Raw genomic sequence first — 27,736 nt, forward strand, 5'->3', positions numbered from 1 at the left:
ACGCCTTAACAAAATGTCTCCGCAGAAGCTAACAAGGTGTCGTTTGAAAATGCAATTTTACAAAAAAAAGTTGCAGAAATTTTAGATTTTTTCAATCCGAGAGAGTTGCAGTTTTCAAAAAAAAATCTATAAAATATACTCGGATTGTGCCGCTAATATATTTTTGAACATCTCTTATATTTTTGAAAAAAAAAAATAAAAAACACAGCATCTCGATATTTGAATTTTTTACAAGCAATTACAGCGATATACATAAAAATACTGGTTTTTAGAAGTTGTTATATCTCGAAAATGACTAGAACTACAGGGAAAAAACAAACTTAGGGAAAAAACAAACTTGTCTCCGCAGAAGCTAACAAGGTGTCGTTTGAAAATGCAATTTTACAAAAAAAAGTTGCAGAAATTTTAGATTTTTTCAATCCGAGAGAGTTGCAGTTTTCAAAAAAAAATCTATAAAATATACTCGGATTGTGCCGTTAATATATTTTTGAACATCTCTTATATTTTTGAAAAAAAAAAATAAAAAACACAGCATCTCGATATTTGAATTTTTTACAAGCAATTACAGCGATTTACATAAAAATACTGGTTTTTAGAAGTTGTTATATCTCGAAAATGACTAGAACTACAGGGAAAAAACAAACTTAGGGAAAAAACAAACTTGTCTCCGCAGAAGCTAACAAGGTGTCGTTTGAAAATGCAATTTTACAAAAAAAAGTTGCAGAAATTTTAGATTTTTTCAATCCGAGAGAGTTGCAGTTTTCAAAAAAAAATCTATAAAATATACTCGGATTGTGCCGTTAATATATTTTTGAACATCTCTTATATTTTTGAAAAAAAAAAAAAAAAAAATAAAAAACACAGCATCTCGATATTTGAATTTTTTACAAGCAATTACAGCGATTTACATAAAAATACTGGTTTTTAGAAGTTGTTATATCTCGAAAATGACTAGAACTACAGGGAAAAAACAAACTCAGTAATATTTTCGAATTTTTTCGAAAATGTTAATTGTAGGACCATATGTGCTAACAATTGAATTCTTTGTATTGGACAAACGGAATGAGTTAGAATTTTTAAGATGATGGGTGTCACTGATGGAGTACAGAACAGATGCCCCAGAGGGTTTTTGAAAATTCGTACTTTAAGGAAACGAAAAGCTCTAGAATTGTACTAAACTTCTAAAATGGTACTTTTTGGTATTATGTGGACGGATAGAGTAAAAAACCTGAAATTTGGTATGAGAATCAAGTTTGGAAAGTGAGTTTGACATATGAAGATGGTTTTGGAAGTGCGTACTAAGTGTGCGAACGGTCCTAAATGTTACTAAATTTGGAGCAGTTTGGTTTAGGGTGAACAGATGAAGCTGGACTTTTAAAAGTTTGTATTAGGGTCCTATTTGTGGTAGGTTTGTGATAAAAAGCTGGTTTTGGAAAACTCTACTACAAGTGCACGAAAAGTACTAAATAGTACTATATTTGGAACAATGAAAAAATTTACTAAATAGTACTATAATTTGGTGAAGTGATAGTGCCTTAAATCTGAAATTTGGTATTACTCATGCATTACCTGGACATATGGAGGTGGTTTCGGAAATGTATACTACCATAGTTCGAAAAGTACTGAATGGTACTATATTTGATATTGGGTGAAGGGATAGAGGTAAAATTCTGAAATTTGATAATTAGATTACTGATGGTATATGTATTTGAGTGGTGGATTGGAAATGTATATTATAATTGTGCAAAAAGTACTAAATGTGGTATTGAGTGAAAAAATAGTACTAAATTGGGTATTGGGTGAAAGAAAAAAACTGAAATTCTGAAATTTGTCATAGGTGCCACTGTTGGTGTCTGTGGTTAAAATATGTAGGTGTTTTTGGAATTATGTACTATAATTGTACGAAATGTACTAAGTGGTACTGTATTTGATATTGGGTGAAGGAATAGAGATAAAATTCTGAAAATTGATAATTAGATTACTAATGGTATGTATTTGAGATTTGACTGTGGTTTGGAAATGCGTCCTATATTTGTACGAAAACTATTAAATAGTAATAAATTTGGTATTGGGTAAAAAGATAGGGTTGAAATCCTAAAATTTGATACTCAGGTCTCTGTTCTGGGATTGAGATATGGAGGTGGTCTTGGAAATGTGTACTATAATTGTACGAAAAGTACTAAATTAGGTATTGGGTGAAGGAATAGAGCTGAAATTCTCGAATTTGATATAGATGTCACTGTTGGTGTCTGTGGTTAAGATATGGAGCTGGTTTTGGTTTAAATTGAAAATTTTTGATAAGTACAAAGTTGTACTAAATTAGGTATTGGGTGAAGAGATAGAGCTGGAATCCCGAAATTTGACATTGAGGTCCCGGTTGGTATTTGGGATTGAGATATGAAACGGTTTTGCAAATGTGTACAATAAATTTTCAAAAACTGCTAAATGGTACTAATTTTGAATCGCATTTTTTGTCTAGGATGAAAAGATGTAGATTTTTTTGGATATGCGTACTAAATTTTACTAAATTTGGTATTTAATATGGCAAAAGACCTGAAATTCTGTAATTGATATTGAGATCATTGAAGGCTCCTAGGGTTTTCATATGGACCGGTTGAAATAATTTTGGGTACAAAAATCAGATATGGGTCCATAGTGCAATAGTTTTATTAATATCCGCAACGGTACACTGAATAAAGAAAGATTTTGAAGACTTTTTGGTGTAAAAGTTAAAATTATTTTCTATTATTCTTCCCAAAAATGGAAATACTTGAATAATATATAAAACCTTGACAGTCTGAAAACTTAGTGCAATATATGAAGTTTTTATTAATATTTTTTGTCAAACTGAACCAATTGTGCATTTCGAGTAAAAAAAGGCCTAACATGAACTGTTGGAACGAATCTAAATTTTTAAGGTTGACTTGATTTTCTGATGAAGTAGCTGGCACTTGCTAGTAAAAATATATTTTTCCAGCCCGCTCATGACAAAATTTAGGTTTCTATTTAATCTCATTCGCGGGATACAGAGGCGGGTGGAGACGGTTAAAAATCAAGTATTTTTTTTAAGTTATCTCAAAATGTTGTTGAATTAGTTTTAAAATTATATCTGAATAAAAAAACGTGTTATTTCATTTAGGCGTTGCAATCAGATTATCATATATTTTGGACAAACATATCGGTTTTTGTGATGTCACTTATTTAGCACCAAATTTGGTGCTAATTGGTGTCATGTGATTGGATGTGGATTAGAGAAGTTTATAATTTTCAGAATGGTAAATTAATCCCAGAATTTATCTAGGGATTTGTTAATTGAAAACTTTATATGAATTCAATATACACCACTGTATTACAATAACCCAACTAACTCAATTAAGAAAAGTATATTTATTGTTTTTAATTTGTTGAAAAAAACTGCCGCTAACCACTATTTTTAAATGACTTTCTTATGATATTTCACCTCCGGCCTCCATGACCCATTGATTAATTATAGACATAAGTAGCAACTGGTTTTATAATGAAATCGTATCATCGAAACGCAGACAAACGAAAAATCCCCCTTTTGGAATAACGAATATGAATATAATTCGTCGAGACTTAAAAAATACAAAAACAAAACCAAATCTTACGGTATTAATTATGAAACTATGCCAGACAACCACTTTTTTTTTGGTTTGTCATCCACCAAAGTTGATTGAACTTTTAGAAATGGAAGTAGGAGAATGATGAAATATAAACACGAATGTTAGTCACGTTTTTTCGGTTTTTGCTTTCACAATTTTAATAGTAAACAAATAAAATCGCAGGTAAGTTGGGAGAACAATGTTAAGTCGGTTGAATTTTTAATACACTGCAGAGTGAGGAAAACTTCTATTATATAGGGAGGAAAAAATAAAAATTGGGGTAGCAGTGAGGATAATGAGGTACATTTGTCAAATCCTGAAAATTGTTATTTATTTTTGTATTCCCAATTATCCGAAATAGCAAACTAGCTCATATAACATAACCTCTCGATATTTGGTATTTTTATAATTTTAGCCCAATTTTCAACGGTTGCTAATGGCGAAATAAAATATAGGAATTTTGACACTCATAGACATCATTTTTGGAGTGCATCTTTCAAAATAGCAGAGGAAATTAAAAGTTTGGGTTTACAAAGGAAAATGTAGCGTTGAAATAAATAGAAAAGTAGAATTTAAGAGAAATGCCAATATTTTTTTAAGGATTCGAAATGGTTCAAGTCTAATTTGCAGTTACTGCTTAAAAATCATAATGAAAATCCATATTCAGCTTTTGAATATTTTTTTTATTTGCCCTCACACGAGCCGATTTTCAACGTCTTTACAAAAAGTATCTTCCTTATATGTGACCATAATTCAATATTCAACAATTATCAATAAAACAATTATGAATAATAAAACATATGTTTTGTGCAAAACAAAAAAAAATCTGTTAAACTTCCGTATTTTATAACAAAAGTGTAAAAATTCATAGAGTAAACATTCAAAAACAAAAAAATGTTGTATGCGGCCACGTCCCGGACCAGAAAGGTAGTTTATCTTCAAAGAAACTGGAAAATGCTTCTGTGTCGACAATCCTATCAAAACATGCAACAATTTTTCACAACAACTTTTCAGAGGAACGATGCGGCCTTTTCCATGAATTGTAAAATTAATTACAGATTAACGTCGAGAATATGATTTTTTGCATATTCAATTGATTTTTTTTATTATCTGAGAGAATAGAAAAGAACGAAAACCAAGTTAAGTACCAGTGATTTTGCCGAGAGATCTATACCCTCAGCCAATGTTCGATTATTATACCCTCAGCCATATATATATCATTTGATACGGCCAAAACGTGACTCATCGAAATAAAGGTTTTACACCCTAGGTCTCTTTGGCCCAAATCCGTTTCAGAACATTTAGAGTCGATCTAGCGATGTCCGTCCATCTTTCCGTCTGTCTGACTGGCTGGTGCGCACGAAAACTCTCGAACTTGGTGCATCATAGTATTATTATCAAACATAGATCGACATCGGAGATGAAGAATATCGGTCCAAGTCTTCTGCTAACACCCCCCACCCCGCACAAAAGGGCAAACTTTTCAAAAAAAAAACTTGTACGCACACAAAAGAGAAAGGACAATCCGATTTTTCTCCAAATTTGCAAATCCTAATATTTGCATCAGGGCCAGGTAGTGTGCAAAAATGGACAATATCAGTCCGCTCCATTAAGTACCTCTTCCATAAAGGATCAAACTTTTGAATAGTTATAACTTTTATAAAATTTAATGTAAGAGTCCGATTGTCTCCAAATCACACACATAATATTATTTTTAAGAACCCAAGGTCTGGTGGTAAGATGGAATATGTCGGGTCACACCTTCTTGTACCTCCCTCACAGTTTTAATATCCATTAAGCTCATAAAGCGCGAAATTAACATCCGATTCCATTCAGACTTGGCACATCTCAATATTTCCCGCAACACAAGATCTTTTTTAAAGAAGGTAGAGATCAGACCATTCCTTCTGGCACCTCCCCCACAAAGGGTCAAAGATTTGAATAACCAAAACTATTATAAAATCCGAAATAAGCATCCGGTTCTCTTCATATTTCACACATCCCATTATTTCTACTAACATAAGATCTGCTGTGAGGATGGAATATGTCGGATCACTCCTTCTGGTGCCTATCCCACAAAGGGTCAATTTTTTGAATATTCATGAAGCTTATAAAAGGGAAATTAACATCCGATGCCATTCAGACTTGGTACATTACAATATTTCCATCAACACAAGATATGTTATAAAGATCGTAGAGATCGGACCATTCCTTCTGGTACCTCCCCCACAAAGGGTCAAAATTTTGAATACCATGAAGCTCATAAAACACGAAATTAACATACGATTCCATTCAGATTTGGTACATCTCAATATTTCCATTAACACAAGATCTGTAATAAAGATGGTAGAGATCGGACCATTTTTTCTGCCACCTCTCCCACATAGGGTTCAAGATTTTGAAAAACAAAACGCTCAAAGAAAGGGAAATCCGAAATAAGCATCCGGTTCTCTTCATATTTCACACATCCCATTATTTCTACTAACATAAGATCTGCTGTGAGGATGGAATATGTCGGATCACTCCTTCTGGTGCCTATCCCACAAAGGGTCAATTTTTTGAATATTCATGAAGCTTATAAAAGGGAAATTAACATCCGATGCCATTCAGACTTGGTACATTACAATATTTCCATCAACACAAGATATGTTATAAAGATCGTAGAGATCGGACCATTCCTTCTGGTACCTCCCCCACAAAGGGTCAAAATTTTGAATACCATGAAGCTCATAAAACACGAAATTAACATACGATTCCATTCAGATTTGGTACATCTCAATATTTCCATTAACACAAGATCTGTAATAAAGATGGTAGAGATCGGACCATTTTTTCTGCCACCTCTCCCACATAGGGTTCAAGATTTTGAAAAACAAAACGCTCAAAGAAAGGGAAATAAGCATCCAGTTCTCTTCAAATTTCACACACACACAAACACATTTACCAACACAAGATCTGTTGTGAAGATCATATATATATCTGCGAACCCTCACCCACAAAGGGTCACAATTTTCATTTTCATGAATATGGAATTTATGTCGGCAAAAGTGACTGATACTTTTTAATTTGGTTTTTTTTTCAACTGATTGGACATAATTTCAATTTGTTTTATTTATTATTTTCTGACGGAATAGGGACCACAAAAGAAAAAAATGCATTTGTTTATTCTACCTCCTGTTATTGAACCATGGTTGCACCAAACTCTGCGACACTTAATTGTTGTTGATCGGTAAATTCCTAGTTATTTTTGGGTTTTTCTCAAAAATGTCTTTCAGTGAGCCTAAATTTGTTTAAATTAACCAAATTTATTTGAATTAAACTCATAACATTGTCTGATATTTAATTAAATATTGTTGTGATTTTTGTTTATTTACCAATTAAGATGTTTGTCGAAAAAAACAAAGAATTAGACAAATATTTTCACAAAATTGACAAATTGAATTGTTTTCGATTTTTTGATTAAAACAATATGAAGGTATGATGTACACAAACATGTGTACATATGCATAGATTTGTATTTTATTTGAATGGCTCTGGATACGATCTTTGAGGTTTAATTAGTATTTATCGGCAGAATCAATTAGTGACATGGCAACAACATTTTTGGGTTTTATTGATTTTTCTCTCCAATTAGTTTGAAGTTTGTTCTTCCGTTTTGTAGGTAAGGGTATATATTTAGACATGACAATAAAACAGCCAACTAATGGAAATTTGTTTGGAAAGTTATTTTTTTTTTAGATGGAAAGTTGTTATACCCTCCATCCATCCATTCCATTTACAACACCTCGATATATTCGTCGGAGACCATATGTTCGCCAGTTCAAATTAGAAAGAGGCACTCTATATTAAAGATTGATGTTATTCCTAGGTGTTTGGTATTGAAAATGGATTATATCGATTCATGTTTAGGTATAGACCCCGTACGTTCTACAAATCGATATCGTGGAGGCTAAGAAAATATTAAATTTAGGTCCAATTTTTGATAAGGGGTATCTCTTGATTTCCGGGATTTCGAAGGTTTCGACACCATTTCCATTTTCATGTTTGTCTGCTTAAATCACGAAAGAGCTCACACTATTAAAGATAAATATTATTCCTAGGATGTTTTGTATTGAAAATGGAAAATATCGATCCATGTTAGGGTTATAGCACATACCGTTCTAAATTTCGATATTATGGAGGTTTCTCTCTCAATTTTCAACCATATCAGCTGCAATTTGAAATTTCTGGTTTTCTGTGGGTAAATGTACTCCCAAGGAAAAATATTCAATGTAGATTCAATTTATTATAGCCCGCATTAAACGTTACCTCCTAATTTCCGGGATTTCTAAGGTTTCGGCACCATTTTCCAAACAACTGTAATTTGTCAATTTGGGATCTTTTAACTCAATAGTACGCAATAGAGATATTTCACATTCGTTCTGTTCTACAACCTACAAGAATCTACTATTTTTGCTATTCGATATCATAAAGAGAAAATAGGTTATCGTGGTAAAAAATTTTACATTCTTGTAGTTCTGAAACAGACCAATTTTTAGGGATTTTTAAGGTAGCCTATGGCGCAGTCGCGGTCTATAGATTTTCTACTACAGATCTTCAAGGAGAAGTTCTACTGATCCTTCATAAGATGATTTGCAGATATTTTATAAGAACATATGCAGATCTTCTGCATGAAAATGTACGATATTTCTTCAAGATTTTCTAGGAGGTCTACAGATCTTCTCCTCTCTTCCATGTAGAAATCTACAGATCTATGACAATATCTACAAATCTTTTGTGTGAAGGTCTACAGGTAATTTTCAAGAAAATATGCAGATCTCCTTGCAGACGTTCTCCAGACCTTCTTCTACAAGACTTATAGATATTAAAAGGGATCCTCAGATATTCTACGAATAGATCGAAAGATCTTAGGGGATCTACAGGGGATATGAGGGGATCTACAGACACTATAAAAGGCTATACCGATCATCTATAGAAGGATGTGCAAATCTTCAGATAAGGTCTGCAGAACTTTTATATAAAGATATACAACCGATCTTTTATAAAAATTAATTAAAGATTTTTAGGAGAAGATTTACAGATCATCCAGGGAAAGCTCTACAGATCTTATAGGAGATTTACAGATCTTTTAGGTATTATTTGGACTCAACGGTTGAAGACAAAACGATTGATGCCAAATCTTGAAATTTTGGGCGAAAGTCAACCTTGGAATGGATGTGAGAGTTAAGGCTGGCTTTTTTTGTAAATCCGAACTAGAAAGGTAAGAAAAGTACCGCCATATAACGGTACCTCCCGATGTTGGGATTTTTTGACGATTTTTGCCACATTTTTCCACGGATTTGTCTAAAAATTGGTATTTGTAGTTCGCAATGGGTCCTAGCTCCGATGGCAAAACATTGTTTTCGTATAGCTCCCATATAACGGTATAGCTCACGATATTCGGTATTTTGATTATTTTCGCCACATTTTTCCACGGATTTGTCTAAAAATTGGTATTTGTAGTTCATAATGGGTTCTAGCTCCGACGCCTCACTCACTTTATTTTTTGAAAAGTTTAACAGCATTATCCAAACGGTCTTCGGTTCGGCCCGACCGAACTTAACGTTTTTTATTTATTATAGAATACCTTTCAAACATCTTCTTTCAAAGTAATTTCGAAGTTTTTATAGAAGTTTTTAGAAGGATATTCAGTGAAGTGTTGAATCATAGACGTCCATTAGACGGTCTGTTTTCTTTAGAAGCCCTTAAAAAGACCTTTATTTCAGAAAAAGTCTTGAAAGTCATGTCCTGCATAGGCAACTTCTGTCATAAGCCATTACAATATTCAAATGAGAAACTTAAAAAAAATCGGTGAATAATATAGCAAAAATCATCAAAATACCGAATATGGGGGCTATACGAAGACGTGGACCTGTACATACAATGTTGAGCTACCAATACCGATTTTTACACAAATCCGTGGAAAAATGTCATAGGATGTAGTATCCAGTACGAACTTCAAATACCAAATTTGAAACAATTCCAGTAGATAATGTCGCATAAATCACTTAACGTGGACCTACATGACCTATTTTCAATACCAAAAGTCCTGCAGACATAATACAAATTTCAACCTACTTCATTTCGTTCGTAAGCTAGAGTGATTTTCACAGATGGACCGACGGATAGACGGACACCGCTAAATAGACATTGAATTTTATTCTGATCAAGAATATATATACTTTGTGGGGTCTAAAATCTATATTTCGAGGTGTTACAAACGGAATGAAACGGGGGTATAAAAATATTCTTACCCCTGGAAGAGTGATCGTATCAAGAAGTTCTAGATATATTGTGAGCCGATACATTGCCCTCTAATATTTAAAAATGCCTCAGCATCTATCCCGTGAGAAGTCCAATTGACAAAAATTGCCTAAATGTTAGAGATAATATCTAGAGTATCTATTAATCATGAATTAGATACGACAAACCGAAAAATAAAAACCTAAATAAATTTGTAATGCAAATTATTGTGACACTGGCATTTTATCAAAAAAAAAAAAAAAAATACATTTTTATAGAACATATCACACCAATTAGTCACCATTAAAAATAAAACAACAATGAGATATGGGTACAGAAGGCCACAAGATATATATCTCATGGTCGCTAACGCTGCTACCACCAACAACTATCAATGGGAATGGCTAAATGGGCCAAACTAAAATTAGATTAAAATAGGAAGCGCCCATTTTCAATTGGTGATAGTGGCCAATCAACGAAGATGAGAAGAGTGAAAGAAAAACGTGATCGCTTGCCATTTTTTGTATGGCGTTGGCGGTGGCGTCATAAATGGCAATGTATTGAAAAAAAGCGACAAAATGTCGATTGGAAATTGTAAATATATTGCTTGGTTTCTAAGCGCGTTTTATGCTCTTTGGGGGTATACTGTAAGCTTGTCAAGTTTATGTGTCTTCGGACATCTTAAATGTATGTTATATCCGCACGTGTTCCATGCAAAGAGAATGTACTTTGATATCGTGGTGGCAATTTTTCTCTTACGCTCCGACGTCATAAAATAAAAATCAAAGTCTAATTGACAATTGTGGAAATATGAAAATAGTATTGCATAAATTGAAGTCTTATAGTGTTCATTAATTGGGTCACTATTTCGAAAGTGAGAAGGCATCGTATTATTGCATAACATTACTCATTACAATTTGCGCGCTTTTTTTCGCTTTCCATTTTATTTGGTCGGAGAAATTGCTTGGAAAAATTTAATTAAGACTAAAAACAAATTCATAATATAAAACGAATACAAAAAAGTGCTACCTTGCACACTTATTCTGTTATTTTAATGGAAAAGAGAACCCAGAATTAATATAATATTCAAATGTGATTTCCGAATATAACAGCAAATAAAAATCGAGTAAGCAAAGGCACAGACATGCGGGGCCGACTATGTGATACCCTACAACACTACAATATGTTGGAAGCCCCGTTATGTCCAAATCTATTTTGGAAGATTTCGTTTTTCAAATAATGTAATAGAGCCCTTAGTTTTTGACCAGGGACATTTGTCCAATATTTACAATCCGCGTGGTGTTGATAGGCATTCAAAAATATTTCACACGAAAATTGTGGTCTATTTTACAGCTAAATATATTCTAATGGTCATCCAAAATGCTAGACTCCATCCGTGTCGATTGGTTTTCAATTGTGACCTGTAGAGCGACTGCAACATCAGGAAAATGTTATTTTTTTATCCACCCTAACCCTACCCCCATGAAAAATTTCATGAGGATTGGACGATAAATGCGACCAATATATATTACCCTCAACAAATAGTGTTGCGGGGTGTAGAAAAACTTTAGAACATTTACAATTCAAAATTGTAAGTCAAATTGGTAGGCTTCTGCCCAGCCCTAAACTCTATCTTCATGCAAAATTCTGCGTCGATTGGTCTATAATGAATGGTGGCCTGTAGAGCAACAGCAAAATCAACAATTTTTTCTGTTTTTGGTCCATTTCAACCTCTTAATATTTTGCTATCATCTCCAAAAACAATAGAGTTCTATTTTGACCCTGACGGACATACATTGCTAGATCGACTCAGCCCGGCGAGATAGGAAGATTCATATATAGTTTTCTATGTCGGGAACCAATATTTCGAGGTGTTACATAATTGTTGGCCCAATCAAACTTATAATACCCCAACACATAGTTTTTTAGGGTATAATCAGTTAAGTTTGGGCAGGCCGAACATTAAATACCCTCCACAATTTGGAAAGTAAGACTTTTGAAAATTGACGGGATTAGTTTGCTGCCAAAGAGATGGTACTTATTAAGAGCTTAAAATGTCAAAAAATGTGGTTAAAATAACTCAAATACCAAAAATTGGGTATATCCGTTAACTGTTGGCCATACCAAAATGTGGTAGAACATTTTTATAAAAAAAATCTCTAGATGTTAAGGGAGGGCAGTTTAAAAACTCTAAATAACAAATTTTAAAAATTATGAGTGCTATACCAATACTCAATACCAACTTTAGTACCATTTAGTACTTTCGAACCACTATAGTATGCATTGCCGAAATGACCTCTATATATCCAGACTACACATGAACAAATTCCAGATTGCAAACACTATCTCTTCAAAATTGTACCAAATATAGTACTATTTAGTACTTTTCGTGCACTTTTTTCCCAAACAACCTCTTTATTACAAATCTACCACCAACAGGGAGTCCAATACAAGATTTTAAAATGCAAGTTTCACCCTTCTGCTAAACCCAATTGTTCTAAATTTAGTACCGCTAAGTACAGTTGGCACACATTTCCAAAATATATCAAACTTACTTTTCAATCTGGATTCTCATACCAAACTTCAAAGTTTTAGCTCTATCCGTTTACATAATACCGAATGGTACATTTTAGAAGTTTAAAACCATTTTAGAACTTTTCGTTACCTTAGTGTTCACATAATACCGAATGGTACCATTTTAAAAGTTTAGTGCCATTTTAGAACTTTTCGTAACTTTATTGTTCAAATTTCCAAAAACCCTTTTGTACATCTATCCTGCACTACTCCATCAGTGACTCTAATTCCAAATTTAATTTTACATACACTTTAGTACTTTTCGTGCCCGTTTAGTATGAACTGCCAAAGACCCAGGCTTATTTAGGTTGACTTGGTTTAATTTGGATGGATAATTTATACTTGTTCACCCTACGCTCTTTTGTTCTTTTACGAAGAAACCAACCGATGACTTAAGTCTGTCAATACGTAGGAGGGAAGGAAGCAATTTGAACATTATCAAAAATTACGAAAATACCGCTTAAATGAAAACCGTTATACGGGGGCTATACGAAGACGTGGACCTGCATACGAAATTTTTAGTCATAGGCCATAGTACCCATTACGAATTTTAAATAAGAAATTTGAAACAATTCCGGTCCATAATGTCTCTAAAATCATAAAAATACCAAATATTGGGAGGTACCGTTATACGAGTATGGGGGCTATACAAAGTCGTGGGCCAGCATATTTAATTTTTTGTTATGGACTGTAGTACCCATTAAGATCTTCAAGTAAGAAATTTGAAAAAGTTCCGGAATATCGCCAAAATCATAAAAATACGGAATATTGAGAAATACCGTTATTAATACACACGTGTGCAAAATTCTAGCCTTCTATCTAGATAGCGTGATTACAACAGACCGACTTAGAAATTTACGCTCAAGCGGAATATATATACTTTGTAGGGTCTATCATAAACATTTCGAGGAGTTACAAACTGAATGCCAAAGTTAATATACCCTCCCTAGAAACGTTTTATGTATTCTCACTTTTACTAAGTCAACAAAACTTCACACTTGTAAGCATTTTCCTTAAGGTCAGATTACACATCATGCTAGAGTCATATGTAGAGTAAAATTTTCCACACTTATCATTACCCTTTCCATAACATACTTTCAGACGCTCTCCATATTTGTTAAACCTTAAAAGTATAGTATAATTGAATGTTTATACATATATATATTGTAGGGTGTAAAATTGTTGGAAGCGCTCAAAAGTATACTATAATTTTTTTAAAAAATAAAATGTGAAAAAGTCACAATTCCAACATCGGAGAGGCTTTAAGTTATTGAATATATTAGAACACAAAAAACCCGAAATATATAATATCTGAAATATTCTTTGTTTCAGAACATCTTGAAGAATAATTCTGTCGAGACAACTAGCATTTCTTAATAAAGCGCATGCCTCACCTAAGCCTTCCCCAATGGGTGTGTCACATAAAAATATAATTTTGATCCCACTTGTACGTAACACCCTCATTCTTTATATAAACAATAATTAAAACATTTTTAACCCGGTCAAGGTCGAGAGACCATAATTTTTATTAATGCGTTGCAAATTTTCAAAACAATACCAAGAAGCCCATCTAATATTTCAAAATTAGACACATGAAATCATAAAATAATAATATGCATTTCCTCATGCCACATTGTGTTTCTATTTTAAGATTTCCACTCTGGTCGACAAAAAAAAATTAATGACCAAAAAATAATTCGTGTCTGGATGGGTGTGAAAAATTCTAAAAAAAAAACTGCTGAAAATTTCATTGATATCTTGCCAAACATCGAAACAAAAACGATTATACATACATAAATACATACTTAGTACATTTCTCATTTAATAATAACAACCAAACAACATTGTAGCTAAACACTTTTCTAAATAAAAAGATGTGTATTTTTATTTCTCGCCACTACAAATTTATTATTTTTCGTTTAAATGTCAGTTGACAACTCTTGACGATTTTAGTATTCACATGAATGCATATATTTGAGATATATTTGCCAATCGAAAAAGAGGCATATCCATCAGACTCATTCACAAGTTTTCTGCAAACCCACTCGAGCATGGAACTAGATGTGAACTAGTTACAAACTAAAAGGTAGTGTAGAATAAAATGTAAATACCAAAACCCCAATTAAAATACGTTTACAGTTTTAAAGGCTAGCCCACTATGTTTAATAAATATAGTGGGTTAACCTTCCTTGTTTAGATATTTGTCTTAGAAGGATACAAATGGTTGAACCAAAAGAGAATTAAACAATAGGCAAAAATAATGTTGTGAAAAAGTACAAAAGAAGACAGAATTTTTTGAAAAAATAAACGCGTTCCTTCTCTTTGGTAATATTATGTTTACATTAAAGCTTTTTGTCGGATTAATATCCTTGAAGAGGAATTGGCAATGGAAATCGACAGGGTATTCTAAATCAGGTAAACTGTAAAGGTATTATGAGTGTCTCCAAGGGTTTGGAAATGCAATGCCTTTGCGAAAATACTGGCGACTGGTGTACCGCTCCAATGATATTTGAGTCATATGTAAAGTCACTTTTTCCAAAATTATCTGTATCATTTTTATAGCATATTTTTAGGCGCTTCCCAGAGTTTCTAATCTAAATAATAAAAACCGACTACTTGCTATGACTATGACTATACCCTACCCTACACTACTATGCCTATTTAGTAGAACTCCCGTTACAAAAAAGGTTTGATTTTGGAATGATATGACTTCGATATGAATTATATTAAAAAAAAAAATATATATTTATTTCACCAAATGGAAAAATTCGGTCAAATATGAAAAAATCTATCTGAACAATAACCGTAAAATCGAATAAAGATATATATGGGAGCTATATCCATATCTGATCCGATATCGATAAAATTAGGCAGATGTATTTTCGAGGTGTATCTGATGTCCGGTATCAAATATTCTTGTTGTGGAGTGTATATTTCGCACGTGAGAGACTAAAACACCAAATCGGATAAATGTGCCGAAATGCAGTCCATTTGGGCTGATATAAGCTATTTGGTGCACGATAAACCTGAAATCTGATAAAGATATATATGGGAGCAATATCCAAATCTAAACTGATCTTGACCAAATATTAGGCACTTATTTCTGAGCTGTATCTGATATCTGGTACCAAAAATCATTGATGTGGAGTGCATATTACGCATGTGAGGGACTTAAACACAAAATCGGATGAAATATATATATATGGGAGCTATATCTGAACCGATTTTAACTAAATTTGATGTACTTATTTCTAGACTGAATTTCGTCGGAAGTGCCAAAATTCAGTCCATTTGGGCTGATATTAGCCATTTGGAGCACAATAAAACTGATATAGGATAAAGATATATATGGGAGCTATATCCAAATCTAATCCGATCTCGATAAAATTAGAGAGAGGTATTTCTGGGCTGTATCTGGTACCAAAGATCATTGTTGTGGAGTGTATATTACATTACGGACTGACATGCATAAATCGACTCAGAAAGTTATTCTATAAATATCATCAAAAGTAACTATGAGTCTATCTCGATTCCTTCTCCACGTTACAAACAAATGCACAAAGATATAACACCCTTACCACTATGTGGTGTATGGTATACACATGTCTAAAGTGCAAAACAAATCAACTACAATTGTATTTATATTAATGTAAAGTATGTAGATTTTATAGTTAGCTTTACTCCTTAAGTTTAAAAATTGTTGGAAGCTCCTTAAAGTATGCTATAAATATGTAAAATATGAAAAAGTCCCTTAACATATGACTCTAATACAATGTGTAATCGGGTAAAATATGTATGTATGTAGGCTCTAATTACATTCTTCCAATATAAATCGAACATAGGAATGAAAGGATGAGACCTTTTCCTAAGCTTTGTGAGGCGAATAATCCGTTATTAGACAAAATAAACAAAATATTTTCCGCATTACCTGTAGGATGAAAATAATGAGTTACTCCTAAAAAAATTCAAAGCAAGAGACCTTACTTTCCTCCTTACCAAGTAACTACGAACGTCGGCACACAATGTGCCGGTCCATCCACAAAACTGTAGGGACGTTAATAGGTTGATTTATAAGACTGTCAAAATTGCTTGGGAAACTCATTATTTGGTAATGAACATTTTTGCTGAAAGTTGTCTCTCGTAGATAGATTTTTAAGAGAAAGCGCATATATCGAGGTTCGTAAATATCGAGGTTCGTTCTCTTATATTTAGCTAGTGGGGTTCATTTTCAACTTAAATGCTGATATGACTATATGGTAAATTATGACCGCCCAAATTGTTTGCTTGTGATATCAAATCCAAAAGGCAATTCTGTCGTGTGTCGATTTTTTTATACTCCGCCAAGCGTAGTATGGAGGGTATATTAAGTTCCTCCATTTGTAACTCATCGAAATAATAATTTTAGACCTAACAAAATATATAAATTCAAGAAATTCAGCGTAAAATTCTAAGACGATTTAGCCCTGTCCGTCCGTCTCTTGTAATCAATTTAGAGTCACAATGAATTAACATAGGAAGAGAACATTTTGTACAATTAAGTCCTTTCTTCTGACCACTTTACCCCCTGGAAGAGAATTATTTACATAGGTCCACGTTTTAGTATAGCACCCACATAACAATACCTCCAGATATTCGGTATTTTCATGATTTTCCCGGAATTGTTTAAAACTTCATATCTGAAGTTCGCAACCTATCATGGAAGATATACATAGAAGACCCTTCAGAGGTATTTTCTATATAGAAGGTATTTTAAAGGTTTTACAGAGGATGCCAGACCCTCTGATGGGTCTTTACCTACACAGGGTAAATAGATTACCCTACACAGGGTAAATAGTTTTCAGAAGACCTATATAGAACAAATAACATTAGGGGTCCTCTATATCTTTGAAAAGGCCTCTTTTATAGAGAAATTCCTTCCACGTCTTCTAATATTGAAAATCGTTTCATGGGCTTCTACAAATAAAAGACCTTTCCGAGCTCGTCTATAGCTCGAAAACCTTTCAGAGGTAGATGAGAGGCTTTCTTAACAATGGTCTATATCTATCTAAATGACCTTTCTCCGGACTTTTAAATATAGTTGACCATTCCAGGGACTTCTACACGTGGACTATATGCTGAGCACCTTTAAGAGAGCTTGTATAAAAACATGTGTTTGGACGACTTCTGTAAATGGGTGAGCTTAGACTTCTTCCATATAGAAAATCTGTTCGTGGTTTTTATAGCAGAGAAAACCTTTCATAGGCTTAAATAAATTCCTATATATTATTCATTTTTATTATTTCACCAATGGCGACGTTTCGCCAATGGAGAAGCACTTATTTTTTAAAAACAATACATTAAATCAAATTTTTAAAAATATAACTTACAACAATTATTATTATAGTATTTCGTCGAGTACACGATGTTAACAACACAAAAACCTTACTATTACCATTTCGAATGATCACAGTTTAAAAACTGTTGCCATAAATAACACCCCAACGACATTTGTCACTTTCCACAGTAGCGGCACAACCGTACATTCCGCTAAATGCTGATGCAATAGACTTTGATGATTTCTTAAAGAAATACAATAAAACGACAACTACCTGAAGACACCAATTCATTCAGATAGACAATCACAAATGGAGGTGTATCAACAGGTATATGAAGAGAGAGAGAGAGAGAGAGTGTGGGAAAGAGAAAAATCAACTACAACCTTAATGAGTATGAGTACGAAATTGTTTCGAGGTTATCGTGAACAAACAACAAAAACAAAACATGCAAACCGAACAGATACTGAACATGTTACGCACACCATTTTTTTCATCGAAAAAGATAGCTGAAAATATATTTCCAAATAAAATTAGAACGATTGATGTCGTCATTATATTCCAAATAAATATAAAAACGTAAATAGCCAACGCTATTGAATGAACTGGAAAAGTATTTCCAAAAAAATAATAATAATAACAAATTGTTATTGTTAGGTGAAATTTGAAATATGCAGTTTGTTTTTCTTATCAAATTCATCGAGAAAACAGATGTTCGCCAAAAATAATTGAAGGTTAATTCAATGGGCTTATTAGATCTAGGGGGTAAACCTTATGCGTTTATATACAACCTTAGAAGGATATACATGCCCGCTCAGCTGATGTTCGTTTATGCACATATACACGAACAAAAAATGCAAAAAAAAAAAATAGCCAAAAATTATGAATCAAAAAAGCTAAGTTTGGCAGGAAAATCATCAGAATACCGAATGTCGTGAGGTTATGTGGGGGCTATACAAAAACGCGAACCTATACAGGGTAAGATGAAAAAACTGCAACCAACTTCAGACTTCTGTCATATTTAAGCCACTCGTCCGACATCTGTTAAAATTATTCCAGCGACAGTCCATTATATTCTTTACAAGCGTATAAGAGCATTTTGGTGAGAATTTTCCAGAAAAAAAAGTTATTTGTGATGGAGTTCAAGCGGTATAGTGTAATTTCTTTATATTTGGCTGGAAAACCACAAGTGGTTATGTTTAGAGCACTCCAGCATAAATGTGAATAAATCTTTTGTGTCTCGTACCATCGCTCGTTACTGTGATACTGGTAGCATAGCCCGACGTCAAGGAAGTGGGCGGAAGAAGAACAGCAATATCAGCAGAAATGGTTCGAAGAGTAAAGAAGCGACTTGATCGAAACCCTCGTCGCAGTGGCCGAAAAATGGCTCGTAAGCTGAACATATCGCAATATTCAATTCGGCAAATATTGAAAAATAGGCATTGAAATTCCAAAAAGTGCAAGAACTTACACCGCAACAGAAAGAAAATAGAATCAAAAGAGCTAAAGAGTTGCTTCGCTTGGCCGAAAGTGAATTTGGGTTTGTAGACAAACAAAATGATCGTGGTTACTTGCCAAAGAGGCCAGCTGAAAATGTGCACCAGAACTCAAGCGCTGGCCATGGTGATGGTGTGGGCCGCCATAACAGCCGATAGTCGCTCTCTGCTCGTATTAATCGACCATGGCATCAGAATAAATGCCGAATATTATCGCGAAAATATTCTGGAGGGTGTATTAAAGCCTTGGTCACGCAAACATTTTGCCCGCAGACTCTAGACATTCCAACAGGACTCAGCACGCATCACCCAAGAATGATTACAAAATGGGCACCAAAATCTCCGGATACCAATCTGCTGGACCAATGTGTCTGGAGTATTTTGGAAAGCAGGGCTGGCACTAAAAAACACCAAAGTGTCGATCACCTGAAACAAGCGCTTCGCCGGGAATTGGCCAAAATACCACAGAACAACATTCGGTCAGCGTGTGACAGTTTCATTGGCCGTTTGCAGGCCATAATTCGTGCCAATGGTGACCAATTCGAACAAATCTGAACTTATTCTAAAACTTGATGCTATTTCCGACATATTTTGCTTTCATTCAATAAAATTTAAAAAAAAAATGTAAAAATTATGGCATTTGACTTTGTTGCAGTTTTTTTTTTATCTCACCCTGTACATATCATCAACCGATTTTGGGGTAATTGTGCACCAAATGTTGAATATCAGGCACATCCAACCGAATTCAGTCTAGAAGCAAGTACATCAAATTTGGTGAAAATCGGTTGAGATATAGCCATAGCTCCCATTTATATGTTTCATTCGATTTGGTGTTAAAGTTCCTCACATGCATAATATGCACTCCACAACAATGATATTTGATACCGGACAGCAGATACAGCACGAAAATACCTCTGCCAAATTGTTATATACTCTTCATCCGATTTTACGTTTATTGTCCCCATATATGTAATATCTGCCAAAATTGGACAGATTTTTTCATATTCAACCGAATTGTACCATTTACTGAAACTCGTTTGTTGAAAATCGATTCAGACTTGGATGTAGCTTTTTTTTTGTTACAGGAGCTCTACTAAATACGCATAGTGGTGTAGGGTATCACAATTCGTTTGTTGCTATTATTGGTCTATTCCAGAACTGCAAGAATGTAAAATTTTTCAATGCGATAACCGATTTCCCTTTATGATGATATCGGTAAAAAAAATTGGAAATCTAGTAGATTCTCATTCAAACACAAAATATTCACATACTAATTGTAAACACCCTATTAAAAAATAAATACACAATTATTGATATGTCAACAATTGGTATCTGCTATCTATGGAAAGATTTGTGCGATTTCCCTTTACCCCACACAAATTAGCGTAACAAACACATGGTACAACTGAAAGTTGTAATACCTAAATGTCATATTTTATGAATCCCGACATTTGAACAAAAAGTCGAAATATCTTTTTGCTTTGAAAACAATTATAATTCCAATCGATACTTTTCATAGCACAATTAAGTCAGCAGCTGTTAGATAACTTTTTTTTATTTTAAAGTAAAAAGTACATACAATGATCACAGTTTTGTTATAAAATAAAAAACTGCATTGTAATACAAAAAAAGTGTCATAATGTGTCCACTTTGTCATTGATCGTCTTTGATCGCTAGAGGTATGCCAGAGGTTGCCTTCATTAGTGCCAAACTGCCAAAAATTTATCAATGGCTAGCGCAGCGCTATGAGAAGAAGACAATGCGACTACACGTGACATTCAAACCGAAATAGACGCGTAAGTGGACTTTGGCTGCAGTATCACACTTTGAGGGTGGGAATTTCGTTCAAAATAAGACGACGCCAATCGAATTTTTCGTTAGACGCCGTCTGATTTCAGATAACTTGCGAAGGAATTTCTTGACACATTTGATTTGAATGATTTTCTTTTTTCGTAGCAATCTATTTAGATCTATGAAAATATAACGCTTTTTTGTCTTCTTTGACATTCTTATTTTACACACTTTTATTCAGGGAAGAATGATGGCAAACATGTTGCTCCACTGTGCTATTTTTTTCTGAGGTGGTGAAAGAAAGACACTGATACATTTTTTTGCAGTAACATCATTTACCATGAGACAATTGGTTGGTAATTATAAAACAGAAGGTTTCTTATTGAACACGTGGAAGTGGAGTTCTCCTAAGTTTTTTAAAATGTTAAGCGAGTACTTAAAATTCAAAATAATTTTTTAATGTCTATATTTTTAGAGGAGAGCTAAGCTGAGCAAAATAATATAAAGAGAGTGTTTAAGAGAAAATTAAAATTGCATTTTTTCATTATATTTTACAACGCCTACTGGTGAAACACTGCGACGTTTAGCCGCTCTCCTCGAAGAGACTGGCACAACTAAAGATGCTGCCTGGCGTGGCAGACCCCGGAGTATCCGTTCTTTAGAGAATATTGCTGCTGTAGCCGAGGATGTCATGGAAGCGCCGTCGACATCCACAAGACGACGTGCAACGCAAATGGCGGTCGACGGTCTTTACAGCGAACTTTGGTACAAGATTTGAATATGTTTCCGTACAAGTCCAAATTGTGCATCAGCTGTCAGTTGCAGACCGCCAATCGCGTCTAACATACGCTCAAGCCATCCTTAATCTCCACCAAGAAGAAAATGATTTTTCATCAAAAATAATCATTAGTGGTGAGGTCCATTTCCATCTTAGCGGGTTCGAAAATAAGCTAAATTAACGTTTCTGGGGCACTGAAAATCCGCGTGTAACCCCGAAGAGTCATTATACCTGATGGAATTCAAGTGTGATAGTATGATTTCTTTATATTTGGCTGGAAAATCACAAGTGGCTATCGTTAGAGCACTCCAGCATTTAAATGTGAATAAATCTTTTGTGTCTCGTACCACCGCTCGTTACCGTGATACTGATAACGTAGCCCGACATATGCCAAGGAAGTGGACGGAGGAAAACATCAACGTCAGCAGAAATGGTTCGAAAAGTAAAGAAGCGACTTGATCGAAATCCCACGTCGCAGAGGCCGAAAAATGGCTCGTGAGCTGAACATATCGCAATATTCCATTTGGCAAATATTGAAAAATGAGCTCGGGGTAAAGCCATTGAAATTCCAAAAAGTGCAAGAATTTACACCGCAACAGAAAAAAAAATAGACTCAAAAGAGCTAAAGAGTTGCTTCGCTTGGCTGAATTTGGTATTCTCGGATGGGAAAACATTCGTTGTCCAGCTGTTTCTAAACAAACAAAATTATAGTGTTTACTTGCCAAAGAGGTCAGCTGAAAATGTGCACCTTCGGTTGGCCACTAGAACTCAAGCGCCGGCCATGGTGATGGTGTGGGCCGCCATAACAGCCGATGGTCGCTCTCCGCTCCTATTAATTTACCGTGGCATCAAAATAAATGCTGAATATTATCGCGAAAATATTCTGGAGGGTGTATTAAAAATTGGGCACGCAAATATTTTGACCACAGACATTGGACATTCCAATAGGACTCAGCACTATCGCACGCAGCACGCGCCACCCATGAGTGGTTACAAAATGAGGTTCCTCGCTCCATTTCCAGCACACAATGGCCAGCAAAGTTTCCGGAACCAATCCGTTGGACTATTGTGTCTGGAGTATTTTGAAAAGCAAGGCTGGCACTAAAAAATACCGATGTGTCGATCACCTCAAGCAAGCGAGTCGCCGGGAATAGACCAAAATACCGCAGTGCAACATTCGGGCAGCGTGTGACGGGTTCCTTGGCCATTTGAAGGCCATAATTCGAGCCAAAGGAACAAATCTAAACTTTTCTAAAATTTGATGCTATTTCCGACAGTTTTTGCTTGCATTCAATAAAATTTAAAAAAAAAAAAAAAAAAAAAAAAAAAATATATATATATATATATATATATATATATATATATATATATATATATATATATATATATATATATATATATATATATATATATATATATATATATATATATATATATATATATATATATATAAATTATGGTGTTTGACTTTTTCCAGTTTTTTTATCTCAACCTGAGGCAGACATTATAGGAATACAAAAAATTTCTTTCAATGGGTTACATAAAGGGATTCTGGAATTGGAAGATCTTTTATAGACAGAACACCGTTTCAGTTTTTCTTCAACGCGAAAAAAACTACCAGATATCTCCAGTACATGAAAGACAATACATGACTATAGACAATTTTTTCCAAAACTCAAAACATAATTTAATTGAATTACATACCCAAACATTAAAATATTATGTTTTTACCAAAATAAAGGAAATATCTCTTACCTGTAAATAAACAAAAAAAAAATGAATTTATTATTACAAAAACAAATAAATTATTTAAAGTTATATTCGAAAATTAATTCAAAGTAATTACATTTGATACAAATTATAAATCTAAATATTTATTTTTCATATATATTTTTCATTTTAAGTTTTCTCCTCATTACCTAGTCTTCAACCGTAGATATATAAATATATGACATTTTGTCAAAATGTCCGACAAATGATTTTGTCATGCATAGAATGTATGTATGCAAGAGACTTCTGTTGTTTTCAAAAATAGAATTTTTGAAAATCTTTTATTTAAAACGTAGAATAACATTGTTTTTTTTTTTTTTTTTCAAAATATGAAATGTAAATTTTTCCTCTTCTAAAACAATAATAATGACCACAATAAAATTGCGAAAATTTTCATTTTATATATTTTTTTTTTTGCATTTGTCTCGAAACATTTCAAACAGATAATGGACGTCATTCAAATTCATCCAAGCATTGACACCTAAAATGTATTGTAACAATTAGTGAACAAACAACAAAGACAACAACACAAATGCATTACAATCAAGTGTTGTCCTAACCGAGCAGATGATTGAACTATCTACCGCCTGCCAACCATCCAGAAATAGAAGTAAAAACATAAAAAAGTATAATGTCAGGAAATTGCGTAGTACTGAAGTGAGATTAAAATCGAAAAAATACAAACAATACTACTGAGATTGATATATTTTATTTCAAATGCCAAAACATTGAACATTAGGTCACATTTTTGTGATGTGATGGAGGGCAAACGACTTCCTGTCGGCATTTCTTTGGAGAATGACCGGGTTGTTCCGGAATTATATTTATTTGCCAAATTAATATTTGGAAATAGTTGGCTTGTACCGGTAGCAGATTGTTTGAACGCTAAAATTACTATTTTAACAGCTTTTTCTGGTATGGATTTTTCGGGTTCAATTAACAAATATTAACCAGTGAAGAAAGTTTTAATGTCTGGCGGGGCCGACTTTTTGATACCCTACATAACAAATAAAAGTTTTTATGGGGAATTTGTGAGAACTATGATTATACTTATATTTTAAAGTCCAAAGGAACTAATATATGAGAGGAATATTCTCCTCTGAATCGATTTGTACTAAATTTGCCGAGGCATTTGTGCTTTTGAGCTAGGGCTTATATTACCTTTGAATCGGATAAAAATATATATGGGAGCTATATACAAATCAGAACCGATCTCGTTAAAATTTGGCAAAATATTTCTGAGCTGTATTTGATACATTTCCCCGAATATCGGTACTATAAGGTGCATATTACGGCTGTGAAGGACATATTAAAAAAAATCGGATGAACAATATATATGAGAATATAGTTATATCTGAACCGATTTTCACCAAATTTGACATACTTGTTTTTAGACTCGATTTGGTCGTAAGTGGCGAATTCCATCCCATAAATATTACACATTTTCTGCACAATAAAAGGCAAATCTGACGAAGATATATATGGGAGCTATATCCAAATCTGAGCCGATGTCGATAAAATTTAGCAAAGGTATGTCTGAGCTGCATTTGATATATTTCCCCAAATATCGTTGTTACAGGATGCTTATTACGGCTGCGGAGGACAAAAATAACAAATCGGATGAACAATATATATGAGAGCTATATAACGGATTTCGATCAAATTTGGCACACTTATTTTCAGGCCTAATTTGGTCGTATGTGTAAAATTCCATACTATTCGGGCTGATATTAAACATTTGGTGCACAATAAAACGCAAATCGGACGAATATATATATATGGGAGCTATATCTAAATTTCGATCGATTATCTCCAATTTCAATATGGTTCGTCCATGGGTCAAACAAATGATTTGTGCAAAATTTCAACTGGATTGGACAATAAATGCGACCTGTACTTTGTTTACAAAAATACATTGACAGACGGACGCAACGGAATGAGCTAGAATTCTGAAATTTTGAATGAGAGTCACTGATGGAGTGCAGGATAGATGTACCAAAGAGTTTTTGGAAATTGGAACTTTAAGGTTATGATAAATTCTAAAATGGTACTAAACTTCTAAAGTGGTACCATTTGGTATTATGTGAGCGAATAAAGATAAAAACTTGATATTTTGGTATGAGAATGTAGGTTGGAAATTAAGTAAGTTTTGTAAATGAGGAGATTTTGGAAATGTGTACTAAGTGTGCGAACTGTACTAAATGGTACTAAATTGTGAACAGTTAGGTTTAGGGTGAACGGATGAAGCTGGAACTTTAAATTGAAGTCCCTTCTGGAGGTAGGTTTGTGATAAAGAAGGTCTTTTGGAAACAAGTGCACGAAAAGTACTAAATAGTACTATATTTGGTACAATTTGGTATTGAGTAAACAGATAGTGCTTGAAATCTGAAATTTGGTATTAAGGACGCTGCACATGTGTAACTGAATACTTTTGTGCTGGACATACGGAATGAGGTAGAATTCCGAAATTTGGAATTAGAGTCACAATCAGGGTTTATTAGGGTTTTTGAAAATTCGAACTTTACGATTACGAAAAGTTCTAAAATAGTACTAAACTTCCAAAATTGTACCATTTGGTATTATTTTAGAGTGATCATCAAGATATGGAAAGTAAGTTTGATATATGAAGTTGGTTTTGGAAATGTGTACTAAGTGTGTGAACTGTACGAACTGTACGAAATGGTACTAAATATGAACAGTTTGGTTTAGGGTTTATAAATTTGTTTTGGGATCCCTCTTGGTGGTAGGTTTGTGATAAAAAGTCGGGTTTAGAAATGTGTGCTAAAAGAGCCCGGAAATAACTAAATAGTACTATATTTGGTACAATTTTGTATTGGGCAAACAGATAGTGCAACACCACTCTGTTTATTCGTCCTCGTCGGGAAATCGTGTCATTTTCCTGTAAAATTAATTTAATTAATTAATTTAATTTAAATTAATTTAAAATCATTTATATTAAAAAAAAACTATTTTTCAATTAACCCCTTGCGCACCAACACAAAATACAAGCGACTTGTGTCTTCGCATTTATATTTTAAAATTTATCTTCGCGGGCATATAAAAACGCTGTTGCTGTATATTATAAATTTGCGCCCAAAAGTATGCACAATAACCGAAAATTACGTCACTCAAGGATAGTATTGAATAACAGATAGTGGTACGCAAACACCACACCAAAACCATTTAAACCAAAATAAATGTAAAGCGTAAAACTTATCCATTCTCAGGGCTATTACTTTGTGTCTTTATCCATTTTAACATGTTTTGTTTTTCATTTTTCCCCCATTGTTAGAAAGGCCACAATTTTGTAAAATCAATACCCCCCCGACAATTAGAAAGTACATTTTAAATGACTGCTTATTTATGTAAGCATTTTGTGTTTTGTTTTTTTCTTTTTCGTTTATTTATCTAACTTGGAAGCCAAGTTCAATTGTCAAGCCTTCGGGGGTATTGTTGTTAATTCACTTTTTGTTTCTCTATTCATTTTTAGGGCTTATCTGCTGCATTTGCATCGTAAAACAAACGTGAGGTGAAATTTATTGCACCTAATTAAGGCTAACACTTGGTTACATCTGGTCTTTTGGCAAGCAGAACGGTTGCATAAATATTGAACATTATCTAGCTAAAAAGGTTAAAACGTGATTAGTTTTAATTCTTTTCGGAAAAGACATTTTAAATGGCCTATAGGAACCATAAGGGGCGCCAAAGAATATCCGTCATCATCTAAACCACGTCGAAATCACATTTTTTTATCAGAAAAATTCCCAGTAATTCTCAAATTTCTTCGAAACGGGGGTTTTTTCGTTGCAATTAAAAACACCTAACAAATAACCGCAAGCTATAAAAAATTACAAACTTAAATGGCCCTGATGGGTGACGTCACATATGTGAAGCATGTGATAAACATGTGGGTAAGTTCATGTTAAGTTTGGGTATTTAATGTGTGGCTTATGCTGGCATAATTTGCGATAGGGGTTTGGTCTGACGTTGACATAATGCAGATATTTGCCTCTATAGTAAAAATATAACATTACTACAACAAAACCCGGAGTTTGATAAGTTCTCATTAGAAATAGTGAAAATACCTTATTGTATGCGGTCAAAATAAAA

General features: G+C 33.7%; 1 protein-coding gene across 2 annotated transcripts in view; it reads right to left on the bottom strand.

The window, feature by feature from the left end:
• LOC131800450 (proton-coupled amino acid transporter-like protein pathetic) overlaps positions 1-27,736 on the bottom strand; it is a 76,123-nt gene that overhangs the window by 24,131 nt on the left and 24,256 nt on the right. The window contains exon 1 of one of the 2 annotated variants that reach the window (XM_059118428.1): positions 23,561-23,575. The exons of the other annotated variant lie outside the window; for it this stretch is intronic. The gene's annotated coding sequence lies outside the window, so the exon portion shown is untranslated. Of the gene's footprint in view, positions 1-23,560; positions 23,576-27,736 lie in introns of those variants that run through there. 2 annotated transcript variants of the gene reach the window in all.

The sequence above is a fragment of the Musca domestica genome, unplaced genomic scaffold (assembly GCF_030504385.1).
Source record: "Musca domestica strain aabys unplaced genomic scaffold, Musca_domestica.polishedcontigs.V.1.1 129, whole genome shotgun sequence".
Classification (NCBI taxonomy): Eukaryota; Metazoa; Arthropoda; class Insecta; order Diptera; family Muscidae; genus Musca; species Musca domestica.